Raw genomic sequence first — 13,987 nt, 5'->3', positions numbered from 1 at the left:
GTCCTGAACCGCTACAGTAAGACCCCTAGCCCCACAGTTGTTCCCAGCGGTTCATCTGATGTGTTTGAGGTGAGGGAGATGCTGGACTGCAAGAGGGTAGGAGGAAGGACATTCTATTTGGTGGACTGGAGAGTGTTTGGTCCTGAGGAAAGGTACTGGGAGCCAGAAGAGAAGCCCCTACCCTCATTAAGAAATGTCTCTCTCGCTCTGGACCCAAGAAGAGGGGGCATCAGAGGGGGGGATACTGTAGCGTCCACAGCCACGGAGCGCCGTTCCTACTTACCCCTCGGCGGCCGCGGCCATGGATCTGTGAGTGCTGACCGGCATCTCCTTCCCAGGAGACGCCAGCACTCCCTTCCGATTCACTCGGCTGTGTCCTGCTCATGCCCGGCCTTAAAGGGCCAGCGCGCACACATGAATTATATTACAATTTAGCCCTAATCACTCTGAATTATAAAAGGGGCCCTGCCCTTTCACTCCCTGCCTGAGCGTGGTTTGTAATTCCCATGAACGTCTTAGCAAATGGTCCCTCAGTGTTTTCCTGTTCCCAAGTGTTTCCGTGCCCTACTACCTATTACTCTATCCTGTGCTGTGTTGGTTCCTAGCCCTATCGAGTGTTGGAGTCGTGTTCTGTCATAAGTCACGCCTGCTGTCGTACACCACGCCTGAGCTCGTCAGATTGCAGAAGTTACACAGCTTAAGGCCTCACTAGTACCAGTGTTGGAGACTGTCTGGGAATCCGTGGTGCGGTTGACTTTAATTATGTCGTTTAGATTTTGTTTCACAATCGATTAAAAAGGACTATGGATTAAAGCATTTAAAGTCAGTGGCCATTCTAAACTGAATGTTCCTGCTCTAGTCAGATCGCAGAAGTAACGCAGTGTAAGGCCTCGCTAGTACCAGTGTGGGAGTCTGTCTGGGAATCCGTGGTGCGGTTGCCTTTTTATTATGTCGTTTAGATTATGTTTCACAATCGATTAAAAAGGACTATGGATTAACCCATTTATTGTCAATGGCCATTCTAAGCTGAATGTGCCTGCTCTCGTCAGATCGCAGAAGTTACACAGCTTAAGGCCTCGCTAGTACCAGTGTGGGAGACTGTCTGGGAATCCGTGGTGTGGTTGACTTTTTATTATGTCGTTTAGATTATGTTTCACAATAGATTAAAAAGGACTATGGATTAAAGCATTTAATGTCAATGGCCATTCTAAGTTGAATGTGCCTGCTCTCGTTGGATCGCAAAACTTACACAGCTTAAGGCCTCGCTAGTACAAGTGTGGGAGACTGTCTGGGAATCCGTGGTGTGGTTTACTTTTTATTATGTCGTTTAGATTTTGTTTCACAATCAATTAAAAAGGACTATGGATTGAAGCATTTAATGTCAATGGCCATTCTAAGCTGAATGTACCTGCTCTCGTCAAGTTACACAGCTTAAGGCCTCGCTAGTACCAGTGTTGGAGACTGTCTGGGAATCAGTGGTGCGGTTCCCTTTTTATTATGTCGTTTAGATTATGTTTCACAATCGATTAAAAAGGACTATGGATTAAAGCATTTTAAAGTCAATGGCCATTCTAAGCTGAATGTGCCTGCTTTCGTCAGATCGCAGAAGTTACACAGCTTAAGGCCTCGCTAGTACCAGTGTGGGAGACTGTCAGGGAATCCGTGGTGTGGTTGACTTTTTATTAAGTCGTTTAGATTTTGTTTCACATTCGATTAAAAAGGATTATGGATTAAAGCATTTAATGTCAATGGCCATTCTAAGCTGAATGTGCCATCTCTCGTCAGATCGCAGAAGTTACATAGCTTAAGGCCTCGCTATTACCAGTGTGGGAGACTGTCTGGGAATCAGTGGTGCGGTTCCCTTTTTATTATGTCGTTTAGATTTTGTTTCACAATCTATTAAAAAGGACTATGGATTAAAGCATTTTAATGTCAATGGCCATTCTAAGCTGAATGTGCCTGCTCTCGTCAGATCGCAGAAGATACACAGCTTAAGGCCTCGCTAGTACCAGTGTGGGAGACTGTCTGGGAATCCGTGGTGTGGTTGACTTTTTATTATGTCATTTAGATTATGTTTCACAATCGATTAAAAAGGACTATGGGTTAAAGCATTTAATGTCAATTGCCATTCTAAGCTGAATGTGCCTGCTCTCGTCGGATCGCAGAACTTACACAGCTTAAGGCCTCGCTAGTACCAGTGTGGGAGACTGTCTGGGAATACGTGGTGTGGTTGACTTTTTGTTATGTCGTTTAGATTTTGTTTCACAATCAATTAAAAAGGACTATGGATTAAAGCATTTAATGTCAATGGCCGTTCTAAGCTGAATGTACCTGCTCTCGTCAAGTTACACAGCTTAAGGCCTCGCTAGTACCAGTGTTGGAGACTGTCTGGGAATCAGTGGTGCGGTTCCCTTTTTATTATGTCGTTTAGATTTTGTTTCACAATCGATTAAAAAGGACTATGGATTAAAGCATTTTAATGTCAATGGCCATTCTAAGCTGAATGTACCTGCTCTCATCAGAGCGCAGAAGTTACACAGCTTAAGGCCTCCCTAGTACCAGTGTGGGAGACTGTCTGGGAATCCGTGGTGCGGTTGAGTTTTTATTATGTCGTTTAGATTATGTTTTACATTCGATTAAAAAGGACTATGGATTAAAGCATTTAATGTCAATTGCCATTCTAAGCTGAATGTGCCTGCTCTCGTCCGATCGCAGAAGTTACACAGCTTAAGGCCTCGCTAGTACCAGTGTGGGAGACTGTCTGGGAATCCGTGGTGCGATTGCCTTTTTATTATGTCATTTATATTTTGTTTCACAATCGATTAAAAAGGACTATGGATTAAAACATTTATTGTCAATGGCCATTCTAGGCTGAATGTGCCTGCTCTTGTCAGATCGCAGAAGTTACACAGCTTAAGGCCTGCTAGTACCAGTGTGGGAGTCCGTGGAGCGGTTCCCTTTTTATTATGTCGTTTAGATTTTGTTTCACAATCGATTAAAAAGAACTATGGATTAAAGCATTTAATGTCAATGGCCATTCTAAGCTGAATGTGCCGGCTCTCGTCAGATCGCAGAAGTTACACAGCTTAAGGCCTCGCTAGTACCAGTGTGGGAGACTGTCTGGGAGTCCGTGGAACGGTTGACTTTTTAATTATGTCGTTTAGATTTTGATTCACAATAGATTAAAAAGAACTATGGATTAAAGCATTCAATGTCAAAGGCCATTCTAAGCTAAACGTGCCTGCTCTCGTCAGGTCGCAGAAGTTACACAGCTTAAGGCCTCGCTAGTACCAGTGTGGGAGACTGTCTGGGAACCCGTGGTGTGGTTGACTTTTTATTATGTCGTTTAGATTATGTTTCACATTCGATTAAAAAGGACTATGGATTAAAACATTTAATGTCAATGGCCATTCTAAGCTGAATGTGCCTGCTCTCGTCGGTTCGCAGAAGTTACTCAGCTTAAGACTTAGCTAGTACTGGTGTGGGAGACTGTCTGGGAATCCGTGGCGCGGTTGACTTTTTATTATGTCGTTTAGATTTTGTTTCACAATCGATTAAAAAGGACTATGGATTAAAGCATCAGATGCCAATGGCCATTCTAAGCTGAATGTGCCTGCTCTCGTTAGATCGCAGAAGTTACACAGCTGAAGGCCTCGCTAGTACCAACGTGGGAGACTGTCTGGGATTCCGTGGTGCGATTGACTTTTTATTATGTCGTTTAGATTTTGTTTCACATGCGATTAAAAAGGATTATGGATTAAAGCATTTAATGTCAATGGCCATTCTAAACTGAATGTGCCTGCTCTCGTCAGATCGCAGAAGTTACACAGCTTAAGGCCTCACTAGTACCAGTGTGGGAGACTGTCTGGGAATCCGTGGTGCGGTTGACTTATACATATGTTGTTTAGATTTTGTTTCACAATCGATTAAAAAGCACTATGGATTAATACATTTATTGTCAATGGCCATTCTAAGCTGAATGTGCCTGCTCTCGTCAGATCGCAGAAGTTACACAGCTTAAGGCCTCACTAGTACCAGTGTGGGAGACTGCCTAGGAATCCGTGGTGCGATTGACTTTTTATTATGTCGTTTAGATTTTGTTTCATATTCGATTAAAAAGGATTATGGATTAAAGCATTTAAAGTCAATGGCCATTCTAAGCTGAATGTTCCTGCTCTCGTCAGATCGCGGAAGTTACACAGCTTAAGGTCTCGCTAGAACCAGTGTGGGAGACTGTCTGGGAATCCGTGGTGCGGTTGACTTATAATTATGTTGTTTAGATTTTGTTTCACAATCGATTAAAAAGGACTATGGATTAAAGCATTTAATGTCAATGGCAATTCTAAGCTGAATGTGCCTGCTCCCGTCGGATCGCAAAACTTACACAGCTTAACGCCTCGCTAGTACCAGTGTGGGAGACTGTCTGGGAATCCGTGGTGTGTTTTACTTTTTATTATGTAGTTTAGATTTTGTTTCACAATCAATTAAAAAGGACTATGGATTAAAGCATTTAATGTCAATGGCCATTCTAAGCTGAATGTACCTGCTCTCGTCAAGTTACACAGCTTAAGGCCTCGCTAGTACCAGTGTTGGAGACTGTCTAGGAATCCGTGGTGTGGTTGTCTTTTTATTATGTTTAGATTATGTTTCACAATAGATTAAAAAGGACTATGGATTAAAGCATTTAATGTCAATGGCCATTCTAAGCTGAATGTGCCTGCTCTCGTCGGATCGCAGAACTTACACAGCTTAAGGCCTCGCTAGTACCAGTGTGGGAGACTGTCTGGGAATCCGTGGTGTGGTTGACTTTTTATTATGTTGTTTAGATTTTGTTTCACAATCAATTAAAAAGGACTATGGAATAAAGCATTTAATGTCAATGGCCATTCTAAGCTGAATGTGCCTGCTCTCGTCGGTTCGCAGAAGTTACTCAACTTAAGACTTAGCTAGTACCTGTGTGGGAGACTGGCTGGGAATCCGTGATGCGGTTGACTTTTTATTATGTTGTTTAGATTTTTTTTCACAATCGATTAAAAAGGACTATGGATTAAAGCATCTGATGCCAATGGCCATTCTAAGCTGAATGTGCTTGCTCTTGTCAGATTGCAGAAGTTACACAGCTTAAGCCCTCGCTAGTACCAACGTGGGAGACTGTCTGGGAATCCGTGGTGCGATTGCCTTTTTATTAGGTCGTTTAGATTTTGTTTCACATTCGATTAAAAAGGACTATGGATTAAAGCATTTAATGTCAATGGCCATTCTAAGCTGAATGTACCTGCTCTCGTCAAGTTACACAGCTTAAGGCCTCGCTAGTACCAGTGTGGGAGACTGTCTGGGAATCCGTGGTGTGCTTGACTTTTTATTATGTCGTTTAGATTATGTTTCATAATAGATTAAAAAGGACTATGGATTAAAGCATTTAATGTCAATGGCCATTCTAAGCTGAATGTGCCTGCTCTCGTCGGATCGAAGAACTTACACAGCTTAAGGCCTCGCTAGTAACAGTGAGGGAGACTGTCTGGGAATCCGTGGTGTGGTTGACTTTTTATTATGTCGTTTAGATTTTGTTTCACAATCAATTAAAAAGGACTATGGTTTAAAGCATTTAATGTCAATGGCCATTCTTAGCTGAATGTACCTGCTCTCGACAAGTTACACAGCTTAAGGCCTCGCTAGTACCAGTGTTGGAGACTGTCTGGGAATCAGTGGTGCGGTTCCCTTTTTATTATGTCGTTTAGATTTTGTTTCACAATCGATTAAAAAGGACTATGGTTTAAAGCATTTAATGTCAATGGCCATTCTTAGCTGAATGTACCTGCTCTCGTCAAGTTACACAGCTTAAGGCCTTGCCAGTACCACTGTTGGAGACTGTCTGGGAATCCGTGGTGTGGTTGACTTTTTATGTTTAGATTATGTTTCACAATAGATTAAAAAGGACTATGGATTAAAGCATTTAATGTCAATGGCCATTCTAAGCTGAATGTGCCTGCTCTCGTCGGTTCGCAGAAGTTACTCAGCTTAAGACTTTGCTAGTACCGGTGTGGGAGACTGTCTGGGAATCCGTGATGCGGTTGACTTTTTATTATGTCGTTTAGATTTTGTTTCACAATCGATTAAAAAGGACTATGGATTAAAGCACCTGATGCCAATGGCCATTCTAAGCTGAATGTGCCTGCTCTTGTCGGATCGCAGAAGTTACACAGCTTAAGGCCTCGCTAGTACCAACGTGTGAGACTGTCTGGGAATCCGTGGTGCGATTGACTTTTTATTATGTCGTTTAGATTTTGTTTCACATTAGATTAAAAAGGATTATGGATTAAAGCATTTAATGTCAATGGCCATTCTAACCTGAATGTGCATGCTCTCGTCAGATCGCAGAAGTTACACAGCTTAAGGCCTCGCTAGTACCAGTGTGGGAGACAATCTGGGACTCCGTGGGGCGGTTGACTTATAATTATGTAGTTTAGATTTTGTTTCACAATCAATTAAAAAGGACTATGGATTAAAGAATTTAATGTCAATGGCCATTCTAAGCTGAATGTGCCTGCTCTCGTCAGATCGCCGAAGTTACACGGCTCAAGGCCTCGCTAGTACCATTGTGGGAGACTGTCTGGGAATCCGTGGTGCGGTTGACATTTTATTATGTAGTTTAGATTTTGTTTCACAATCGATTAAAAAGGACTATGGATTAAAGCATTTAATGTCAAAGGCCATTCTAAGCTGAATGTTCCTGCTCTCATCAGATCGCAGAAGTTACAATGTTTAAGGCCTCGCTAGTACCAGCGTCGGTGACTGTCTGGGAATCCGTGGTGCGGTTTGCTTTTTATTATGTCGTTTAGATTTTGTTTCAAAATCGATTAAAAAGGACTATGGATTAAAGCATTTAATGTCAATGGCCATTCTAAGCTGAATGTGCATGCTTTTGTCAGATCGCAGAAATTACATAGCTTAAGGCCTCGCTAGTATCATTGTGGGAGACTGTCTGGGAATCCGTGGTGCGGTTGACTTTTTATTGTCATTTAGATTTTGTATCAGAATATATTAAAAAGGACTATGGATTAACTTGTTTAATGTCAATGGCCATTCTAAGCTGAATGTGCCTGCTCTCGTCAGATCGCAGAAGTTAAACAGCTTAAGGCCTCGCTAGTACAAGTGTGGGAGACTGTCTGGGAATCCGAGCTGCAGTTGACTTATTAATATCTCGTTTAGATTTTGTTTCACAATCGATTAAAAAGGACTAAGGATGAACGCATTCAATGTCAATGGCCATTCTAAGCTGAATGTGCCTGCTCTCGTCAGATCGCAGAAGTTACACAGCTTAAGGCCTCGCTAGTACTGGTGTGGGAGACTGTCTGAGAATCAGTGCTGCGGTTGACATATTACTATGTCGTTTAGATTTTGTTTCACAATCGATTAAAAAGGACTATGGATTAAAGTGTATAATGTCAATGGCCGTTCTAAGCTGAATGTGCCTGCTCTCGTGAGATTGCAGAAGTTACACAGCTTAAGGCCTCGCTAGTACCAGTGTGGGAGACTGTCTGTGTATCCGTGGTGCGGTTTACTTTTTATTATGTCGTTTAGATTTTGTTTCACAATCGATTAAAAAGGACTATGGATTAAAGCATTTATTGTCAATGGCCATTCTAAGCTGAATGTACCTGCTCTCATCAGATTGCAGAAGTTACACAGTTTAAGGCCTCGCTGGTACCAGTGTGGGAGACTGTCTGGGAATCCGTGGTGCGGTTGACTTTTTATTATGTCGTTTAGATTTTGTTTCACAATCGATTAAAAAGAACTATGGATTAAAGCATTTAATGTCAATGGGCATTCTAAGCTGAATGTGCCTGCTCTTGTCAGATCGCAGAAGTTGCACAGCTTAAGGCCTCGCTAGTACCAGTGTGGGAGACTGTCTGGGAATCCGTGGTGCGGTTGACTTTTTATTATGTCGTTTAGATTTTGTTTCACATTCGATTAAAAAGGACTATGGATTAAAACATTTAATGTCAATGACCATTCTAAGCTGAAGTGGCCTCCTCTCGTCAGATCGCAGAAGTTACACAGCTTACGGCTTCGCTAGTACCAGTGTGGGCGGCTGTCTGGGAATCTGTGGTGCGGTTGACTTATTACTATGTCGTTTAGATTTTGTTTCACAATCGATTAAAAAGGACTATGGATTAAAGTGTATAATGTCAATGGCCGTTCTAAGCTGAATGTTCCTGCTCTCGTCAGATTGCAGAAGTTACACAGCTTAAGGCCTCGCTAGTACCAGTGTGGGAGCCTGTCTGGGAATCCGTGGTGCCTTTGACTTTTTATTATGTCGTTTAGATTTTGTTTCACAATCGATTAAAAAGGACTATGGATTAAAGCATTTAATGTCATTGGCCATTCTAAGCTGAATGTGTCTGCTCTCGTCAGATTGCAGAAGTTACACAGAAGTTACACAGCTTAAGGCATGGCTAGTACCAGTGTGGGAGACTGTCTGTGAATCCGTGGTGCGGTTGACTTTTTATTATGTTGTTTAGATTTTGTTTCACAATCGATTAAAAAGGACTATGGATTAAAGCATTTATTGCCATACCAACCTTCACAGTCAGAAATTGCGGATTTTCTCCTTTCAGTTCCACTGCCCAAGGTTTCTCAGTCTCAACTCGCAGCCATATCGGCTCCCTTCACTGAATTAGAGGTACTTAAAGCCATATCATCGCTTAAACTTCATAAAGCTCCAGGTCCTGATGGATATACGAATAACTACTATAGAGAATACTCACAGATACTAGCTCCTCAGTTAATGCAGATATTTAATAAAGCAGCAGAAGAGGGTGCTTTCCCTAAAGAAATGCTCCTGGCCACGGTAGTTACTCTCCCTAAGCCAGACAAAGACCCTACAGTACCAGCTAACTTTAGACCAATTTCTCTTTTAAACACAGACATTATGACATTCTTCAGGGGCCTCTGTTCTCTGAAAGCTTGCATATAGAACTTTTATGGTTAGCCAATAAAGGTATCATACCTATTATACTTTTGTCTTTTTTGACACAAAAGTATTTAACATTTCATATTGTCTCTGGCTAACACGGTCTCTGATGGAACTCGGCGGTTTATGAATTTGATTCAGTGTGTGGAGACCTCAAGAACGCCTTCTCTGCTTCTTTCCTTAGATTCAGAGAAGGCTTTCGATAGAATACATTGGGGTTATCTGTCACAACTTTTTGAACATTTTGGCCTTAAGGGACGTATAAAATCGTCAATATTGGCACTATATTCGTCCCCTTCGGCAAGAGTTTTTTCCGCTGGGTTTCTCTCTGATCCCTTTGAAATAAGGAACGGCACTCGTCAAGGCTGTCCACTTTCCCCAATTGTGTTTGCCCTAGCAATGGAACCCCTAGCAGAAGCAATAAGAACTAACACAAAAATTCAGGGCATCCAAGTAGGGACTAAAACCCACAAAGTCGGTCTTTATGCTGACGATGTGTTTTTGGTGATTTCCGATCCCTTCAATTCTCTACCTGCTATTGAAAATACGATTTCTCAATTTAACAAAATTTCATATTACAAGGTTAATTCAAATAAGTCTAAAATGATGGGGATTGGATTGGATCAGGTTACAAAAATTGCGTTATCTGCACGTTTCCCTTTTGAGTGGAGTGAAGAGAGTATTACATATCTAGGTACCTTTATTACAAGTTCGAGCTCGACTTTATTTACAAAGAATTACCACCCGCTCCTACTTAAGGTATCAAAACTAGCGAATAGCTTCTCCACACCAACGATATCTTGGGCCGGAAAAATTGCTATTGTTAAAATGATGATCTTGCCTATAATACTATATGTATTCCGTACAGTGACTATTCCACTTCCTATCATTTATCTCTCGAAACTTCAAAAGTTACTTACGGATTTCATATGGGCTGGTAAAAAACCTAGGATTCGATTTTCCACCATGTCCCGTTCTTGGTCTTTAGGGGGGATGGGGGTACCAGATATTAGGCGATATTTTCACTCTACGGTTCTTAGCCAGATTTATCATTGGTGGGGTAGACATAACGAACTTAAATGGGTGGAAATTGAGAGGGCTACAGCGGGGGCTCACTTAATTTCTTTTTTGCCACTAAATCATTCTAATCGCCCGTATAGGAACATGAACATGCTTTCTATTGTTGCCTCTATAGCTTCTTGGCAATATTTGATTTCACATACGCCTAAGTCTGAATGTTACCCCCTTCGGTTACTTCCCCTTCGGTATCTTTCCTCCTTTACACCGGAATTAAATGTACTAAAATGGGAGGCAGCTGGGGTTGAAACGATCGGTTCCCTCTACGATTCAAAGGGAATGCTGCCTTTTAATAAATTGGTTGAAATATATGGTATATCCACTCATGATTTGTACAAATATTTTCAGATCCGTCACATCCTAAACAGTAGAAATTTAGATGGGCTACTATTCCCAAGAAGCGCTTTTGTGGCTTTCAACTCGGCTGCGCCTAAAATGAAATGCATCTCGTGGTTTTATTCTACAATTTCTAATGTTCAGAGATTAGCTAAACCAGGGTATTTGCTTAAATGGGAGGCAGAACTGAATATGGTTATTACCTTAGCAGAGTGGCACCAGGCGATAAATTGGGTCCCCAAAATCTCAAAGGGAGAAAGTCACAGAGAAATAGCACATAAAATATTGCTTAGATGGTATAGAACCCCAACACTGTTGAAGAAATTTAACCCTTCCTACTCTCCTCTTTGTTGGAGGAATTGTGGCATCCTAGGCGATTACATGCATGTGTGGTGGTACTGTCCTTTAGTCTTTAACTTTTGGGAAATTACTTTTGTTTTTTTGTCCAGCATTTTAAGGTATAAAATTCGTCCCTCTCCTGCATTGGCTTTGTGTTTTGTTGGTCTTGTTGACATTCCTAGAGACTTAAGGTGTATAACAGGACATGTCATTCTGGCAGCCAGACTGTTGATAGCCAGGTCTCCCTTTGAGATTTTGGGGACCCAATTTATCGCCTGGTGCCACTCTGCTAAGGTAATAACCATATTCACTGTCTGGGAATCAGTGGTGTGGTTGACTTTTTATTATGTCGTTTAGATTTTGTTTTGCAAACGATTAAAAAGGGCTATGGAATGAAGCATTTAATGTCAATGGGCATTTTAAGCTGAATGTGCCTTCTCTCATCAGATCGGAGAAGTTAACCAGATTAAGGCATCACTAGTACCAGTGTAGGAGACTCTCTGGGAATCGGTGGTTCAGTTGACTTTTTATTATGTCGTTTAGATTTTTTTTCACAATCGATTAAAAAGGACTATGGATTAAAGCATTTAATGGCAATGGCCATTCTTAGCTCAATATGCCTGCTCTCATGAGATCGCAACACAGCTTAACCCCTTCCCGCTCCTTGACGTACTATTACGTCATGGCAGCTGTATCGTTCGCGCTCCATGCCGTAATAGTACGTCTCGGGAGTAACGGCCGTTTCGGCCGTCCTCCCGACACATACAGGAGCTGTGACGTTGCTGTCTTGTTCAGCAGCTGTCACAGCTCCTACAGCGGGGACCGATCGCTGTGTCCCCGCTGATTAACCCCTTAAAAGCCACGTTCTATAGAGATCGCAGCTTTTTAGGGGTTAAGCTGCCATCGCCGGCCTGCTACGCGATAGCGGCCGGCGATGGTGACTATGGCAACCGGACACCAAACAATGGCGTCCGGCTATGCCATAGACGGAAGCCTAGTGGGTCCTGACAACGTCAGGACCCACTATGCTTGCTGTCAGTGAGTAGCTGACAGTTCTACTACACTGCACTACGCATGTAGTGCAGTGTATTAGAATAGCGATCAGGGCCTCCTGCCCTCATGTCCCCTAGTGGGACAAAGTTATAAAGTAAAAAAAAAGTTAAAAAAAGATGTGTAAAAATAAGAAAATAAAAGATTTAAAAGTATTAAAAGTAAAAATCCCTCTTTTTCCCTTATCAGTCCTTTATTATTAATAAAAATATATAAACAAACAAATAAACTATACATAATTGGTATCGCCGCGTCCGTAACGGCCTGAACTACAAAATTATTTAATTATTTATCCCGCACGGTGAACGCCGTAAAATAAAATAATAATAAACCGAACCACAATCACAATTCTTTGGTCACTTCACCTCCCAAAAAATGGAATAAAAAGAGATCAAAAAGTCGCATGTACCGAAAAATGGTACTGATCGAAAGTGCGTTACGCAAAAAATAAGTCCTCGCACGGCTTTATTGATTGAAAAATAAAAAAGTTCTGGCTCTTAGAATAAGGTAACACAAAAAGTGAATGATTGTTTACAAAACGTATTTTATTGTGCAAACGCCATAAGACATAAAAAACTATAAACATCTGGTATCGCCGTAATCGTATCGCCCCGCAGAATAAAGTGAATATGTCATTTATAGCGCACGGTGAACGCTGTAAAAAATAAATAAAAAAAAAACAATCGTACAATTGCTGTTTTTTAGTCACCACGCCACCTAAAAATAGAATAAAAACCTGATCAAAAAGCTGCATGCACCCCAAGAAAACTACAATGGATTCCTCAAGGGGTCTAGTTTCCAAATTGGGGTCACTTTTGGGGGGTTCCCAATGTTTTGGCACCACAAGACCTCTTCAAACCGGACATGGTGCCTAATAAAAAAGAGGCTTCAAAATCCACTAAGTGCTCCTTTGCTTCGGAGGCCGGCGCTTCAGTCCATTACTGCACTAGGGCCACATGTGGGATATTTCTCAAAACTGCAGAATCTGGGCAATACATATTAAGTTGCGTTTCACTGATAAATCCTTTTGTGTTATAAAAAAAATGGTATAAAAAGGATTTTCTGACAAAAAAAAAATGTAAATTTCACCTCTACTTTGCTCTAAATTTTTGTGAAACACCTAAAGGGTTCATAAACTTTCTAAATGCTGTTGTGAATACTTTGAGGGGTCTAGTTTCTAAAATGAGGTATTTGATAGGGGTTTCTAATATATGGGCCCCTCAAAGCAACTTCAGAACTGAACTGGAACCTAAAAAAATAAATAAATGAGGCAATACTTCGCTTCTTACATTATACTGATAATGAGCCGTGCCCACCCCGAGATGACCCCAGTTTTGACCGTTTGTATAAACGGAGACCCCTATTAGACCGTTCCAGTGCCCGGTTTTCCCAAGCATACACCCCCGAGAAGTGTATTTCTATTGATGAGTCCCTGGTACATTTTAAAGAGAGGGTTCAATTCCGCCAGTACCTGCCGGGTAAGAGGGCAAGGTATGGCGTGAAGATGTATAAGCTGTGAGAGTGCATCAGGGTATACCTACAGGTTTAGGATATATGAAGGAAAGGCCACCCCTAAACCAGACTGCATCCTGGACTACAATAGGTACATGGGAGGGATGGACTTGTAAGATCAAATCCTGAAGCCCTACAGTGCCATGCGGTGTGGTATAAGAAGCTGGCCGGGCACATCATACAGATGGCATTGTACAATGCGTGCATGCTACGTCGATGTGCAGGCCAGATGGGAACTTTCCTGGAATTTCAAGAGGTGATTATCAAGAACCTAATCTTTAGGGACCAAGAAGGGGGGGCACCCAGTACTTCTGGAAGCGAGCCCACACGCATCGTACCAGGGCAACACTTTCAAGGAGAAGTTCCCCAAACTGGCAAGAAGGGAAAAAGTCAAAAGAGGTGCAAAGTCTGCTATAAGAGGGCGATAATGGATGACACAATATATCAATGTGACACGTGTCCCGAATAACCAGAGCTCTGTATGAAAGTGTTTTAAAATTTATCATACATCCCTTGGTTTATAATTTACCCCAATTTTACTTACCCTGATGCACTCCACACAGCTTATCCCCCCTCGTCTTTCCCCTCTGGGCCCTGCTGTGTGTCCAGGCAGCTGATAACAGCCACATGTAGGGTATTGCCATACCCGGGAGAACCCACATTACAGTTTATGGGGTGTAGGTCTCCGGTCAAAATGCT

The 13,987-nt window shown here is 41.9% G+C and overlaps 15 pseudogenes; all 15 read left to right on the top strand.

The window, feature by feature from the left end:
• The first annotated feature begins 1,008 nt into the window (after positions 1-1,008).
• LOC142668826 (5S ribosomal RNA) lies at positions 1,009-1,127 on the top strand (annotated as a pseudogene).
• A 431-nt stretch (positions 1,128-1,558) lies between these two features.
• On the top strand, positions 1,559-1,677 carry LOC142668145 (5S ribosomal RNA; annotated as a pseudogene).
• Positions 1,678-1,931: 254 nt separating this feature from the next.
• LOC142667889 (5S ribosomal RNA) lies at positions 1,932-2,050 on the top strand (annotated as a pseudogene).
• Positions 2,051-2,117: 67 nt separating this feature from the next.
• LOC142667944 (5S ribosomal RNA) lies at positions 2,118-2,236 on the top strand (annotated as a pseudogene).
• Positions 2,237-2,481: 245 nt separating this feature from the next.
• Positions 2,482-2,600, top strand: LOC142668042 (5S ribosomal RNA; annotated as a pseudogene).
• A 67-nt stretch (positions 2,601-2,667) lies between these two features.
• Positions 2,668-2,786, top strand: LOC142668716 (5S ribosomal RNA; annotated as a pseudogene).
• Positions 2,787-3,026: 240 nt separating this feature from the next.
• Positions 3,027-3,145, top strand: LOC142668546 (5S ribosomal RNA; annotated as a pseudogene).
• A 626-nt stretch (positions 3,146-3,771) lies between these two features.
• LOC142667745 (5S ribosomal RNA) lies at positions 3,772-3,890 on the top strand (annotated as a pseudogene).
• A 67-nt stretch (positions 3,891-3,957) lies between these two features.
• LOC142668844 (5S ribosomal RNA) lies at positions 3,958-4,076 on the top strand (annotated as a pseudogene).
• Positions 4,077-4,689: 613 nt separating this feature from the next.
• Positions 4,690-4,808, top strand: LOC142668196 (5S ribosomal RNA; annotated as a pseudogene).
• A 1,708-nt stretch (positions 4,809-6,516) lies between these two features.
• Positions 6,517-6,635, top strand: LOC142668220 (5S ribosomal RNA; annotated as a pseudogene).
• Positions 6,636-7,072: 437 nt separating this feature from the next.
• On the top strand, positions 7,073-7,191 carry LOC142667852 (5S ribosomal RNA; annotated as a pseudogene).
• Positions 7,192-7,258: 67 nt separating this feature from the next.
• On the top strand, positions 7,259-7,377 carry LOC142668484 (5S ribosomal RNA; annotated as a pseudogene).
• Positions 7,378-7,630: 253 nt separating this feature from the next.
• On the top strand, positions 7,631-7,749 carry LOC142667894 (5S ribosomal RNA; annotated as a pseudogene).
• Positions 7,750-8,188: 439 nt separating this feature from the next.
• LOC142668242 (5S ribosomal RNA) lies at positions 8,189-8,307 on the top strand (annotated as a pseudogene).
• Positions 8,308-13,987: the final 5,680 nt, after the last annotated feature.

The sequence above is a fragment of the Rhinoderma darwinii genome (genome assembly GCF_050947455.1).
Source record: "Rhinoderma darwinii isolate aRhiDar2 chromosome 1 unlocalized genomic scaffold, aRhiDar2.hap1 SUPER_1_unloc_11, whole genome shotgun sequence".
NCBI classification, from domain to species: domain Eukaryota; kingdom Metazoa; phylum Chordata; class Amphibia; order Anura; family Rhinodermatidae; genus Rhinoderma; species Rhinoderma darwinii.
Note: the sequence above shows the minus strand (reverse complement) of the source record. Positions and strands in the feature narration are given on the sequence as shown.